The sequence below is a fragment of the Diuraphis noxia genome, unplaced genomic scaffold (assembly GCF_037042655.1).
Source record: "Diuraphis noxia isolate RWA-SAM2 unplaced genomic scaffold, SU_Dnox_SAM2 contig0004, whole genome shotgun sequence".
In the NCBI taxonomy this organism is placed as follows: Eukaryota; Metazoa; Arthropoda; class Insecta; order Hemiptera; family Aphididae; genus Diuraphis; species Diuraphis noxia.
In genome coordinates this window covers 55,820,174-55,837,329 of record NW_028301714.1, presented here as the reverse complement: position 1 = coordinate 55,837,329, position 17,156 = coordinate 55,820,174, and positions in this window count along the sequence as shown.

Below are 17,156 nucleotides of genomic sequence, written 5' to 3'. Positions count from 1 at the left end.
AGTGGAGTGGTGCAGGGATATCCCGCAAAATGTTGTTCCATTACTTGACTCATCAAAACTTTAAATTGTTATAACTAATAATTAATAAACTAATTTTCCGAAATTGTATTATTATAGACAGAAATATTCTGAATCATATTCCAGAACATGAAATTAAAAATTCATATTTTTTTGATATTCATAACATAAATAGTAAAATCTTAATAATTGATAACGATAAAAAAAAATAGTAAAATAGAAAATATTGTTTCGTCAAGAATTAAAATTATGGAAAATAAATATTTTAAAAAATATTAGTGTTTTCTGAAATACTAAATGTCTAATGTTGAACGGATTATCGCGTATAGAACTAGAATTTTGTTTCTATTTATCTTTATGGCTTTACTTAATATATTTTTAATCCCAAGCTTAAATAATAATCACACAAAGTCACAACTATACTAAAATATTATTTATTTTAAGAGAAATAAAAAATATATACAATGTATGCGCTAAGTTTATGTGGTAAGAAGTAACAACATAGACGTGAAATGTCGAGTATGAAGCAACTCATTAGCGACTTCTACCTTGATTCATTTTATAATAAAATAGGAAAACAACTGTATTAGTTATTCATTCCTATGCGATATTGAAAACAATGCCCATATTTTTAGATTAAATTTAGATGTTCCATTAATATAATTATCACATAAATTATAAATACCTAATCATCACAAAATTTTTAAACATCTCATCATACATTTTTAGCAAAACGGTATAATAAAGGATCTGATAAAATTAACACATAAAAAAGTTCGTCGGAATTGATATCCGAAGCATTTGATAAGTTTCTGACAGGGAAAAGGGTAATTTCAGTAAAATCGATGTAGATACGCCTAATTTTTTAATGAATGATTTTACTCTTATGATTTACGATTACTCGAAAACATAAAAACAAATTTTGAGTGAACGCGTTTTGTGTATAATATGTTGAGCATGGAGCAGGAGATAAAACAAACTGTGCGCTGACATCTTATTATTGATAAATTTAAAATAAAATGCAAATTTTGATTATGAGATTGTAAACAAATCATAAATAATTCGTTTTATTAGTTTTACGTAACGCATTCTCTGTAAAATTAAATGTACCTACATAAAACCTAAAATAATTAATTGTTAATTAATTTTAAACAACACAAGATACAATAGCTGAAGTTTCTGAGATTACTTATCAATGTTTAAATCTTCATATTATACATTATTACTCTTCATTTCCAATGCAGGATCAAAATTCAAATATTTATAGATAAATAATCATTTATTCTATGATTGATTGGGTTCAAGCATTTGAAATCTAATACGAGACGTTTTCCATCGGAATAGTTAGTACGAACCAAGAATATTGTAACAATATTTTCAAGGAAAAAAAAAGCGGGTAAGTGAATGTCGCTCTGCTGTACATTAGGTGGTGGGATGGACCTCTGACTATGGTAGGTTAAATTTGAATGCAATGATAGGTCATTGTATATCATTGTATACGAAAAACGATTCTGAACGGAGATGATTTGTCAGTCTAGGATATATTATATTTAAATATTGTCATATTACAATATTTTATTATGAAACAAATATTTTATTTTTCAATTAGGACGCATTTTGCATAAGGTATGGTTAATCAATTTTTCCAAAAACATTACATGTAGTTATCATAATTCATAATACCTTATAGTCCTTATATTATCATAGATACATACCTGCAGGTTTGAGGATAAATCGTTATCGTTACGCTATTTCGTAAAAATTTAAAATTCAAACTCACTTAAAATTGTTCCTATAATGATGCTTCGAGTTTTCTCTATAGCTACTTGAAGGAAAACTTAGTGTTGTATTTTTAATCCTTAGTTATAAACACAAACATTTTTATGATTTTTCAACTTCAAAAAAATTACTTGCAAATTTTCGCGTTTTCGACAGATTTCGTAAAAATTTGAACTATAAACGCTTAAAAAAAAAAAATTGTGACTAACGATTTTTAATTTTTTTTTTTAGCTACAATAAGAACAACTCATAAGGAACCTTGTATTAAATTTTCAATTTTTTTGGTCATCCAAAACTTTTTTGCCGACACTTCAAAAAAAAATTCTCATAAAAATCGAAAATTTCAGTGGTCTATAAATAACTAGAAAAAAGTGAAAATTAAACTGCATATAGATAACACTAACATAAACATTTGGTGAAAATTTCAAGTATTTACAGTGATTAGTTGTTGAATTACAACCATATAAATAAATCGATTTGGTTGAAAACTGGTTTTGCGTAAAAATTCCAGTTTTTCTGTCACTCTTTTTTTGTTTTTCTCGATTATTTTGAAAACTGTTGATAAATGCTTACTTTTGACCTCTATAATGCACCAAGGATATTCACTTTTCCATCGGAAACCATCCCCAATGTTTGAAATTGAAGCATTATTTCAAGTATATTTATTATGCTGTACATAGACACACAAAAAAAAAAACCATCATTGTAAAATCATTACATTCATCACTCTGTTCAGAATCTAAAATATCATCTGCTAATTCTTAAACTCCTAGCAGAGCAGTTACATACACTTTGATTCTTAAAATCTTAACACAAGGTTAGAATACATTAAATCCTCGTTGTCCGTTCGTTAGTTATCAGTGCGCATGGTTACGATTGTTGATATTAGTTTATTTTAATTTTTTTTATGGTTACTGTAGGTATTGTGTTACGATTGTTACCATGGTGTTAAAATATATAAAAAATGTATGGCCATTTAATATAGATTCATATTAGCCTATATTAAAAAAAATAGATACCAAAATATGAAGGCTATCTGTGGCTACTTAATTATATATTTTAAACTGTATATATATGGAACCGTATAGCTTATTTCGCTGTATTAGAATATAGGTACGTTTAAAAACAGGGAATTAAGGATGTTTGCTGAGTGAGCTTTCCTAACTTTTTAAAAATTAGAAGCTCCAAAAAATCTCGCGCAGGGAAAAATTTTTTTACCGTGGGATATAACTAAAAAGTTATAGCCACCACAATCACTCTGTATACGAACCGGTTATCGAGTACCTAATGTTTATTATAAGTGGTGCTGTGTTTATATAAATAGAATGATACACAGGTAAGCTTATAACGACGAGTAACTATGTGTAGGTACGCGTATTTTTTTACGTTAAAAATCGAAAATTAACTTCTATAGAAGTCAAATGTAGGATGCAAACCGGTCCAGGTCACTTGTGTCATATATAATGTCGATATATAAATACTTATAAACATGCATATGTATAGATATACTTACATTATATATATATATTGTCAATAGTCCCCCTTCTAAGTATTCTGTGTGTGTGTGTGGGGGGGAGGACAACTCTAGAAAGTCCGAACTCCTCCCCTCAACGTTATAATATATTATACACCGACACCAACGAAACTATGTATAAACACACCACTTGTACCTATAAAGGTAGGTATAAGAGATTATATAATATTATTGTAAAATATCCACACACAGCTTGACAGCTTACAATATTTGAGCTACGCTATGTACATTATATAATAATATTAAAATTATTATTGGGACGCGGATTTAAATGCAAATAGAATTTAAAAAATAATGGTTTCCAATCACAGAATTCATTTCATACATCAAATTTATCGTTGAAAATACAATTTTTGTTTATTTTATTTATTTTTTATTTTTGTACATTCATAAAATTGGGTTTATTTGTCGTATCTATTTTCCTATATAAACAAGGAAAGAAAGCTCACTCCGTGAGCATTCAGATAAATTCTTGGTTTCTAAACCTATATGCAGTATCACTCTATAAACTTACATAAAATATATATACATAATTTAATTATCAAAGAATACCTATGTGTAAGAAATGTTGTGCGATTGGTTTAGTAGTTTCCAAAGTATATATTAGTCCCGTATAAATTAATATTTATATATTTTTTGAAAAGTGATTACTGATTAATGATTATCATTTTTTCTTATAATAATGAATTTATTCAAATTCTGAAATGATAAATAACCCAAAAATTAAGCATTTGCATTTTAATTCTGATACGCTAACATTTTCAGAAAAATTATAAGCTAAATAATTTTCAATAGAAAATTTAGGTTCTAATTTGAAAAACAGAAGTATCTATCTCCACAAGCTGCACCTTAAGAAGTACAAAAAAATCTTAAGATTTCGTGCTTCTTTATGTAAGCATTAAAAATTCTAAAAATCATAATTTAAATAAATAATTTAATTTTTAAAAGGCGGGTAAGCATTCTTAGTAACTAATCTAGAGTTCTTCATTCTCTGTTTTTCCACATAAAAATAAATATTAAATATTATATCTGTAATAATATTATATAATATAATATATTATCTTAATAATTATATAATATATGTATACCTAACTATATAATATTATTTTTGGTCTGGTAAAAATATGCTACCCTTCCAAAAATTGCCGTTAGTGGCAGCACAGGATCGTTGCCCCTTCTAAATGTGGTCTTAAATAACAACACTCACACTTCAAAAAGTGCATCCCGAAAAAAGTGACAAGATATTAGAACCACGTTGAAACTTTATAGTTTATTACTTAATCAGCAGTATAAAACTAATATCATTACCCGTATGGAATTTTTGAAAACAGTATTGAAACTACCGAGTACTGTTATGGAAAAACTATTGTAAATTATAATTACAATAGATAATAACGTTATTAAAGTTAGTAATATTACATGCATTGTAAGAAATTATATCGCAATTAATAAAAACATGTGAAACAATTTTTGGTAGTCAGCAAAAATCGACCCGTGGTTTGTCTCTGGATAATTCGAAACGGGTTTATATGTATAGTTTTGAAATAACTAGATTTGGCGAAAACGAAAATTAAACATTTTTATTAGTTTTGGCGGAAATAAAAAACTCTCAGGCCTCCCGCTATTTGAACACTGCATGCACTTGCATTTGCAGCACACGCACCTGCAATGTCTCACGGCAAGGTCAATGAAGCGAGTCGATGCGAATGGCCCAACATAATAATATAATGTATATAGATAATTCGATAATATATATTATAGTAACAAATTCACTGACCAGTGACCAGTGACTGCAGATCGTTTAGTGCATATGTATTATTTATGTTTAAAAAATGTGGATGTAATAATCATAAAATAATGTTGTAATCAAACCAATAATGTAATAGTGCTAAACAGTTATTTATCATGGTATATTAATTTATTGAAAAACCACTGTACGAATGTCCTAAATCGAGTTTTAGTAGGTACGGTACCTACTACAGATTATATTTTATAATAAAAATAATATGTCAATATTTTAATTTTTTGTGTATATTATTATTAAAGTGGATAATATACGTCTATATACTATATATAGTATTTACTTTGAGTGTATAGTAGGTACACTCACTAGCTCACCACTTGCTGCCGAATGTTCGTTGAAAATTTTGTTGTTTTCAAACCGTGGCACAAGTATTATTTTATTTTACTTATAATATGCATGTGTCGTGATATTAAAAAAATACCTGCTAAATAAGGTAAATTAAATTAAAGAAATACAGAATCATCATTATTTAAATTTACTTGTTGATAATTCAAAAGAAAAAAATCTTTTTCCTGATCAGCAGTCACAGGAGTGGCAGTGGACCACGGCCATTCAATATAATATTATATTATAGTCCTCCCATGAAATTGGTATATTATTCCAGTGGTATTATCGTCTATCGACCGATTGCTAATGTAATCAGGAATTCATATATACGGATAATTATTACATTATAAGGAATTTTTTTCAAATTCATCATATATAATATGAGCAGAAAAAAGAACAAATTAATATATTCTTCTTCCTTAGATTCAGATTCTATGTGAAGCGAAGAATTAATTTATTTTACAATGATGTGCGCATGTCTGTTTTTTTTTTTTTGTTCATTATCATAAACATTCTTGCATTATTCATTTATTAAATATAAATTATTATTTAATTATTTAATTTAATGCATATATTTTCAAATTACTTAATCAATGCAATATTTGAAAATAAGAAAATGTAAATGCAATTTTTTCAAATTTTGGTTTTATGATAGGGAAATAAAGAATTCTATTTAATATTGATAAAATATTATATAAAAATAAAATTTAACATTACAATTGTTAATGGTAGAATAAATATATTATAAGAATTATATATTTTCATCCGTACCTACATAATTATTTTATTTTTGATTAGAATTTTGAATTATATTATGTAATAATTATTTGACATGTGTTATATAATATTAAATGTCTTGAGTTTTACTTAATTGTTGTCGTTTTGAATATGTACAATTATAAATTAATAATACTTATAATGTAATTTTTGTAATATTTACACTGTAGGTACAGGGCTGCAGGTATAAACTATGATTATTTCAGCTAGGGCATAAAGCCATAAAACACTTAGGTTTATCTCCAAACTAGAAGGAAAATACAAAAATCTAATAATAATTTATTAATATTAATAACTTATTTTTCTATATTTTTATAATAAGTATACATTATTATTATCTTTTAATATAAATAAAAATTATGTAAGCAAAATTTCAAGGCTTTCTGTGATATTCATAAATATGCTGTTGAAATCGATGGTAATAGTTATTGATTAATCATATATGATGTGCATTTGTACCAATCGTGTTGGTAGGGGTTAATATTAACCTATTACAATTTATTTTATTATTTTTCATGTTCATATTATATGATGTAAAGAGATCGATGAAAGTATATGGGCGTGTATGCGTGAAAAAATAAAAACCAATAAAAATATAGTTTCAATTAAAGTTTAAAAAATATATAATATTATAATAGTTATTATTGCCAATTATTTGTATAATTCAGATACTCTAGGTCACGTCAAGGCTTAAAACAACCTAACTTTAGATAGTACCTAGGTAAAATATACCTGTAATATTATTTATTATTTATTTCTCTATTTACCTACAGGTACACTGTAATTTCATAATCCACGCAAATATATTACATAGGTACATTCATAAATTGAAATAATATTAAATATCATATATATTTATGTATTTAATTTGATAAATTTAAAAATGTTTAAATGTAGGTACAAGGATTTTGAATAATCATGAAAAATGATAACCTCAAATATTTAGGTGACTGCAGTTAATATAAATATACCTAACTATAATTATTAATTTAAACAATTTTTTTAAGTTAAAATTTTTTTGTAAGTTAAATGGAAAATTAAGGTTAAACTAACAACAGTACCTTCCTATTTGCGTCAATAGATATCTTATAGTTACTGCAAGTTGTAACATGTTTGATAACATGTTAGTTAGGTTTGATAACCTAACTATACAAAATATATAATTAGGTACTTATATACATTATGAAGATCAATATTGAAAGCATTACTCATTAGTCATGTAAATGTTATATTATATCAGACAGTATGGAAAATGCATTATGGTAAATAGTTTTGTACCTATATCCTTATATATATATATATGTATAATTAATACGTTCGTTTAACTCGATAACACATGATGATTACTCATTTTCATTAAAAAGTATATTCATTATTACTAACACTATTGAATTATCTCTTGCACAATTATTTATGAATCGATATTATATTATTCTGATAAGCATATTACTATTATAATATTATATCGTTTTATGTTTTCCAAAAAAAGTCAGGTCATGACCATACGCATTGTATGATTGACCGTTAGTTTATTTTTTGAATCACCTATAGGTAGGATTACTATTATATCATTATATGCCTACAAATTATAAAAAAATTGTTTAAAAAAAATTGTAAATTGTATACGTATTTAATCAAAATTTTAACTTTAAATGCTTATAAAAAAAAATCGTGCCTACGTATTTTTAATAATTTTTAACTGCTATTGTTACAAGTTGTTAGAAGCCTTGTATTAAATTTTCAAGCTTTTCTACCGAACAAATAATTTTTTATCGATATTTATAGAAAAAAAAACTAAAAAAGTTGAAAAATTAAAATGTTAGTAAACAGCTCAAAACAAATCTAAATATTATATCACAACAGCAAACCTTCAATCCAAAATCTAGAATTAAGTTCTCTCTTGTACGTTTCTTACTGTAAATATTTAATTTAAGCTATTCATATTTTGTAAGCCCAATGGCCTATGCTGCCGAGGGCTCTTTCCTAATAAAAAAAAAAAAAAAAATCTAAATATTTTGAAAATTTTATCAAATATATAAAATGCCTATATAAACTTTCAGTGAAAATTTCAAGTATCTGCGGTCATTTGTTTTAGAGTTACACCAAAATAAAGAAATCGCTAAAAGTGAAAATCCAATGTTGTAAAAATTTAAATTTCAAATGCTCATACAAATTTAATTTGAATTTCCGGTAGACTTTTTATTTGTGATAAAGATTGAAAAACTTGTATTAAATTTTCAAATCTTAGATATAAAAGGAAATTTTTTTATAAATTTCTAGCTTAAAATAATTTGTGAATTTTCGTGATTTTTACGTATTTTGTCAAAATTCAAACTTTGAATGCTTATAAAAAAGAATTGCGACAATGAATTTCTTTTATTTTTCAACTGCTATTGTAACAATATGTGAAGAGCCTTGTATTAAATTTTCAAGCTTTTCTGCCTAACAAATAAATTTTTATCAATATTAATTTAAAAAAAACTAATAATGATCGAGAATATACTTATATAAACATTCGGTGAAAATTTCATGTATGGTCATTGGTTTTAAATTTACATCAAAAACCAAAATTGATTTTGTCGAAAACTGATTGTGCCTAAAATTTCCAGTTTTAGTTTGTTTATTCCGATTATTTAGAAAAACATTGAGAATTTTTTACTTTTGACCCCCCAAAGTACCAACTAGATTCACTTTCTGATCGAACGAGGTACTGAAGTAAAAATCGAAGCATTTTTACTGCCCCAAAACGTGATTACAGACAAAAAAAAAAAAAACACACATCATGGTAAAATCAACACATTCATCGCTCCGCTCAGAATCTAAAATATTTTTATATTTTATAGTTTTTTCCTAAATATTTATTAATAACAACTGAAAACTGTATGTCAACTAGAGATTTGAAAACTCATCACAATAATTCCTAGTGAAAACTCTACTCTACTTATAGTGTATTCATTTTTTTTATTGCTAAATTTTAATAGTTAATCATTAAATATGTTCGAAAAAATAGAAAAATTAATGAATATGCTCTTAACACTAAAAAATCAAAAAAGTATCAGTTAGTCAATGCATACGCCATCGCCATCATGGTATTATATTATTATCAAGCATATTATCGAATAGTTGCATATGTTTATACTTTAATAGGTATCTTAATATGTAATAATAATATTTTTAATATTTTAAGTACATATATAAGCTCTAAATATGGTACGTAGTACAGTCATGTAAACAATGCGCCTATGTAAACAATTTTTATCGTGTGCCGCCTATATATTTCTTATAAATCGATATTCGTTAAGACTATAATATTAATATATTATATGAACAATTTATGTTGAATTGTACGTACTTAATTGCGAGAAAGTTTATTAAGTAGGTTTATCAATAGTGATGTTATAAAATTTAAATACAGATATATTTATATTTTGTTAAATCTTACAGTGGGTAAAATAAAATAGTAAAACCGTGAGCAAACAAAAATCTACTCAATATTAAACGAATCGATAAGCATAGTATTAAATTTTATTTTACTATATACATATAGCTTATGCCATATAGCAGAGGTATTCAAATTGTGCGTCGCGGCTCCCAGGGACGTCACGAGAGTTTGCAAATGGAGCCGCGTCAAAGCACTGAAAGCCAACATCATACCTAGGTCTTGTATAATTATTATAAATATTATTTGCAATCATTATGGAAATGAAAACCACACACCTTACGAAGCGACCATTTAAAGTTTTATTTTTAGTACTAAAGTCGCTGCAGTTATAATCACTCATATAACATATTGGCCATATTGTATCAGTGTGTTGTTTCAATTTTTCCATAATAATTTGGGAGCCGTCAAAATATTGTGAACACCCAAAAGAGCCGCGGGATAAAAAAGTTTGAATACCTCTGCCGTATAGTAAGGAATAATTGAATTAAACCCTCATTATTTCACAAAGGCTATTAAATTTTTTGAAAATATATTTTTTTACTTAATTTCAAGTCGTTACAAAACAAGATTTTAAATTTTTTTTCTTTTTTATTTCTTAAATTTTTACTTCTTTGAATGATGACCACATACGATTTACGATTTTAATTTTATATTTGGAAATATATACATTATATATTCTGATATTATTTGGAGAATAAATTAAATTCAACATTTTATTTTAAATTTAAATAAAAATTAAATTTTGCACGAATTGTTAACTATAGTTATGCGCCAGCCCTATGCAACTACAGTCCACTCATTGAAATTTTAAATACTTCTATATAAATTATAACTTATAACCAATATGTTACTCACCAAAAGTAGCGAAATATTAAATTTACATAAATTTATGTGTATCGAAGTATAGGTAGGTATACTCCGGTATATTTTTGGCTTTGCAACGGGGAATCAAAATATATATGTTGTCATTATAAAAATTAAGATACCTATAAAGTTATATAAAAATATTATAATTTCAAAATTGTCAATAATAATTAGTGTTCTACGATTAGAAGATCTACTGACGGTTCAAAATAGTTTCAAGATCGAGAACAATATAATATATTATTATATTTAACAATCGATTTAGCAAGCGTACCTACTTATAACCCATAGGCAGGTAACATAAACCATTTATCCGTTATGTTTAAGTGTATTCGAGTATATATTATTCACGTATAATAATATCCTAAATGGAATAATCCGATGTTTAGTGAACGAATACAGAGCTGCGCGTATAATGGTTTATTGTGTGATCATAAAAAAGTGTCGTTGACATTAAAAAGGGAAAGCATTAATGAATCACGCTGGTACTATTTTATATAATATATGTACATATGTGTGTAGTGCACATACGCGGCGCGACAAAAATATGTTGATGGAATTTATCGTTTCAAAATAAAAATTTTAAAAATACCTACTCAAACCATTTTTAGCGTCTTACATAGACTCACATATTAGGTGCGTCGTACGTGTGTGTATACTGTATACAACTATATAGTGTATACGTGATGCCCTATTGGCTATTATACATAATAGTGATTCAATAAGGATATTCACCACTTGTAGCATGTTCTTTCCATAATTAATAAATTCAAGTTAAGAGTTACTTTAAAAGAAATATCAAAAAACATATCTAGGAATAGATTTAGTAATACATAGGTATAGGCGTCATAGACTGACAGACAAACCGTCTTCACTCAGAAACCAACCTAATCTCATAATAGGCAATTTTGTTGACATTTTTTTTTATATATATTAATGTATTAATTACTATTCTCCTGACCGATTTCGCAAGACCTATTCCACGTTAAAATTTCCATGGTGACCAAACAATAATAAAGATTAAATTAACGCTAGTTACAGGCCCGCACCCAGAATTTTTGTTTGGAGGGAGGGCATAATAATATTTATATTTGTTATAATAATGTATAATTTAAAAAACATTTTTTTAAGCCCCAAATACCCCCCTCATCCCTTGGGTGCGCCACTGGCTAGTTATAATTTTAGTGACAGTACCTAGGTTGAGTCTAACACCAATGAATAGATATTGCAATTCATTAGCAACCGAAAGCGGACCCGCAATATCTGGACACCTTTTTTCTCTTAAGATGCTACGATTTTCGATATCAGCATTTTTTCGATAGAAATTTGAAATTAGTTGGCGGTCAAAATTGAAATTTCCTAAAAGTCTAAGAAAGCGTTCGGAAAATAAAAATAAAATGTAGGAAAAATGGGAATTTTTACAAGTGCTACAAGAATTATTTATTGATGGATACAACGTTTCGGCTCGGAATCGTTTTTCGTGTCCATGCTATAATTGCATATATATCATTACTATCATTCATAATATATCATTAAATTTAAACAAATTCATCACAATGACATATTCGACAACTACTGCTGTACAGCAGAATGAAATCCACTTGTTCATCTTTTTTTAATTTAAAAGCTTAACTATTTAACATTTTTTGTGTAACGGAGAAAATATAAAGTAGCGGTGCTGTTTTTTTTTAAATTTATAGTGCAATGTTTTCTTAAGTATAACTAATCCTTATATTAGGTCGTATCACATATCGATAAAATTATACCATGAATATTTAATTATTTTATAGAATATACTTACTAATAAGTCACCAATATACCACTTAACAATACTTGAACAGTGTACATTAAGAAATAATGAGGGGATTCAGGTGGTATAATACATATCAAATAAGCGTTCAGCAGTAAGTCAATCGTCCATTGTTAGCTTTAGTTTTAGAATGAATCATGAGTGGACCTTATAAAAATATTGAAGTTAAGATTATTATCTAGCTATCTAGGGAAGCTTATAATAAGCTAATAAGCTTTTTTTAAATTTAAATTTAAATGTGAATTATATATGTATATGTAAAATATTATAAATTAAAAATGCTCGTAACTTGCTCTTTTTCATGTATGTCAGTGAGATTGAGATTGAGATTTAGGGAGAGAGAGAGAGAGAGAGAGAGATAGATAGGAAGAAAACAAATTGTGTGCTGATATCCTCTTAAAGAATCAATACGAATAATACGATTATATATTATCATTGTTGGTATAAAATTAATTGTTTGAAAATAAATTGTACATAATGTTATAAATTTAAATATAGTTGAACTATTTACATTCAATTAAACAAATACAAATAGCAGTACCAATAAACCTTATCGATTTGTTAACTGATTGCTTCGTCCTTATATGTTAACTTGCGTTAAGCTGTTTTAAGCCCAAACTTTTAATCATATAATTTGTGTTCAGAATTTTCCAAACGAACTCCTATTCAGATATACTAACACCATTCTTCCAATACTATGGTGAAGTGTTAAGTGTACCACTAATATTTGTTTTCACTAAACAATGGGATTCCTTTGCCATTTTTTACGTTTTCCTTTGCCAGTAAATGTGGTGAAAAAATAGTAAAACGTGTACATTTTTTAAAATTATTTATTGACATTTGAAATTTTCGATTTTTTGTTTGTATAAATTGTGATAAATTATTTTTTACTTAGTCTAAACCTTAAAATTGTATACGAGACTTTTTATAAGAGCTAGAGAAAGATTTTCTCACTAAAACATAATTCAAATGCCTTTTTTTCGTGGAATTTTTAAGTACAAATTTAGACGATATTAGATATTTAAACGAAGAATAACGATTTTAGTTTTTCGTTGTAATTTAAAAATATTTTCCTTGTGGACTTGAAACGTTCACAATATTTTATTTTATTCACATCGTTCCTCAGTAAGACATAGAATTTGACTCAAAAGTTAATAATACTAAATAGGTATTAATATAAAATAGTATAAAGTCTGTGTATTGTAATTCTACTGTATTGCTTGAAATAAATTACTATAATATTAATATAATTAATATTTCATAAAATATACCTACTTAGTAGTAATATAGAATAACTCACCGTCTTTGCTCAAAGTTGTTTTTCGTCAGCAATGATAAATGATTAGTTTAAAATTTAACACATATATCTACTGGTCCTACTGACTTACTCAATGACGATAAATACACTTGACGCACCTACTATGCTAATACTATTAAGCAATGCTAATACTTACTTTTATATTACTATTTAGTATTTTTTTTAATAATTTCTGTTAATTAAAATTGTTTACACATATTCAATGAATTAATTTTTAATTTTCATCTTATTAAATATTTTACACGTTCTGAACGCATGTCGTATTTTATTAATATTATTTTTAATTTAAAATATTTATCATTTGGTGGATTTTTATATTCTTTTAAATTATTATTATTATTTCTCAATAAGTATAATATTATACTTACATTGCAGTTTATACAGAATTTTGAGATTATAACATAATATTCATTTTTTATGAGGTTGGTTTTCGGGATTCTTAGTGAATTTTGTAAAGAGTTTTAATGTACTAAACGCACAGCCCTTGTCAATACTTTCTATAGGTAAAATATACGTACAACAATTTTTTTTTTATTTTAAGCAATTTTTTTCATACGCAGTGCAATTCGACCCAATCCAATCCACTGCTGCAGTATTATAGTTATGTGGTATTCAGGACAAGGACGCTGTATTAAGATGTTGGCCAACCAAACTTCTCGCGATAGACACACATGTAGGTATGTACATATAACACCGCTCTCTTGGCAAAGAAAATACTCTCTGTCTCGGATATATAATTATAATTAATATCATTATTTTACACATATATAATATATGTTTTATATGTATTTTAGTATTATTATACCAATTATACCTGCAGACCTAACTGCAGTATAGCAGTATATGATATAGATATACACGTCATTTATAGAAGACATTAGTGAGTGTAGTGTGTATATTGTTATTATTATTATTATTATTTCACGTATCAGCGAGTTCATACGGAGTGAACATTTAACACAAGTTAGAGACTTAGATCGTTATACTGATGCGATGATTTATCAATGAATTTAAATTTAACACATTCATCACAATAATAGCATCATCGACAACTACTAAACTACTATCTATCTTTTTTAATTTATAGTTTCAAAAACTTATATAACATGATTCAAAGTTTTTCCGTGTAGTGGAGAAAATAACAAGTAGCGTGCTGAGTTTTTGTATTCAAAACTCTGTAGTTCAAACTATACAAATTTTGAACAGATAATTTACATATGTAGGGCTGAGGCCCGAGTAAAATCATTAAAAAAGGTCTTTTATGCCCTAAAAATTCAAAATAAAATAAAATGCTTTTAAATCATTTTATTTTGAATAGTTTTTAAGCAATAAAAATAGTTGGTATTATTTTTAAAAATAATTTGAGGGCTACACAATTTTAAGTCTTCTAATTGGGTTTGAAAAAAAAGAATTATTCTCATTTAATTTTCCGTAGCCACTCGCATGATCACGATTTTTTTTGCTATACGGATTTGTTCAAAATATTATGATTGAAAAATTATAATATTCGATTAGGTAAAACCTTGTGATTATGTTACTATAAGTTTCTTTTATTTAAGTAAAACTGGAATTTAGACAATTTAATGTAAATTTCACTAAAAAACCCTAAAAAATCTAAAAAATTAAAATAACAAGCTTAATAAAAAAGAAAATTGTTAGAAAATCTAAAACAAAAACTTCTTATATCTTATTCAAAAATTAATTAAACGTATGTATTATAAATTTCTTTGGAAACAATGCAAAGTGCATCGGAATCCAACCCCTACTACTTCTACTATTAATTATTATTATCTATCATCTATCATATAGGTAATAATATTATTATTCTCGTGTAACTACATATTCTACACGTGAATGTATGTACTAACGAATAAGTTAAAAAAGTTATGATGTATAATGTATAAAGAGTAAAATCTTGTGCATTTGTTAAACCACTCAATAATTAGAATATTATAGAAAATTGATGACGAGAAAAGAATCAGAAATGGCCTCAGTATCGTCATTGTTTAGTCAGATTGAACAATACCTAGAGGATCGGGATGATTTTTACTTATACATAGAACGCATGAAACAATTTTTGCTAGTGAATAACATCGTGGGTAAAAGAAAACGACTGATTTATTATAGTTTATTATGATGATTGGTTCTGAAACAAATACAACATCAAATTATTTATGGGTCCCATAGTCAATCTTAGTATACTAAATCGTTTGACGAAAATGTTGAAGACTTAACGAAACATTCAAAGCCATTAATAAAATATTGCATATTGAAAATTGTTAGTTTATTTACTTATTTAAATCAAATGAATAAAGACGTTAGATTTGTACATGCTGAAGAAATTAAAGGAAATGTATTAATAAGAAGTGTAACAATGGATGATAAGTTTGCCCAATGCTTAGGTTATGTACCTGTAAGTTTGGGAGGTGCTGATTCTATAAGAAAAGTAATAAAAATATATTAATCACGATGTTGTTATAGGTAGGTAATCCATTAATGGTTCCTAAAATTATTTCAGAAAGGGAATAAACCTCCAAATGGAGTAAGGAGATTTACAGGGTTTGTAGACCTCTTTTCTAAATTAGATATAATATGTCATATATATATGTCTTTTAATTGTTACTAAAATTATTTTAACTATTACTCAATTATATGGAATATACAAAATAGTAGACAAACATCTTACGAGGAAAGGGTACCACTCCATCTACTATAAACTATAAATAAGTTCTAAGCTATAAATACTTATTAAACTTTTAAACTACTTGTTCTAAATTTGATTTTTATAAATGAATACTCTATACAACTTAAAAAAGAACGACGATAAAAATGTTTCATTGAAATATGTAGTTTTTACAACTTATGTTTAATTATGTCAAAATTATGTTAAACGTATATATTTTTAAAAACGTTAATAAGGTTTGATCTTTGATGCAATGAGTTTCTTATACCTTAAATAAATCAAGCGGAAAATATATATTTTCTATACAAATTTGTTTTGTAATAATATTATTGTATTACTTAAATTCGAAACGCATTTGGAACTACGCATACCAACAATGTTTTGTATATATGAATATTATTATTATTATACGCCTCGTATTTACACTCAGGTGTATCTGATCTACAGCATAACTAATACAACACGCATACAAAAGGATTCTTTTAACAGTATATCATTATATTTTAAGTACTTAGATTATATTATTAATTATAGTAATGCACTATAATTTTACCTTTACCCTTGTTAAATATGTATCATTTTTCAAAAAATTATACTTTTTGGGATGACATGGGTTTTTTATTCAAGTATACACACATTACTCTTTAGCTTATAACCTGAATTTGTATGTATTAAAAAATATCAAAATATAATACGACCATACGTATAATATTATAATACTATCATAATGTACAGTAAAAATCTGCAAAAAAAAAACATGTTAAAAAAATTTAGAATTTATTTTTCAGGATGATAATATG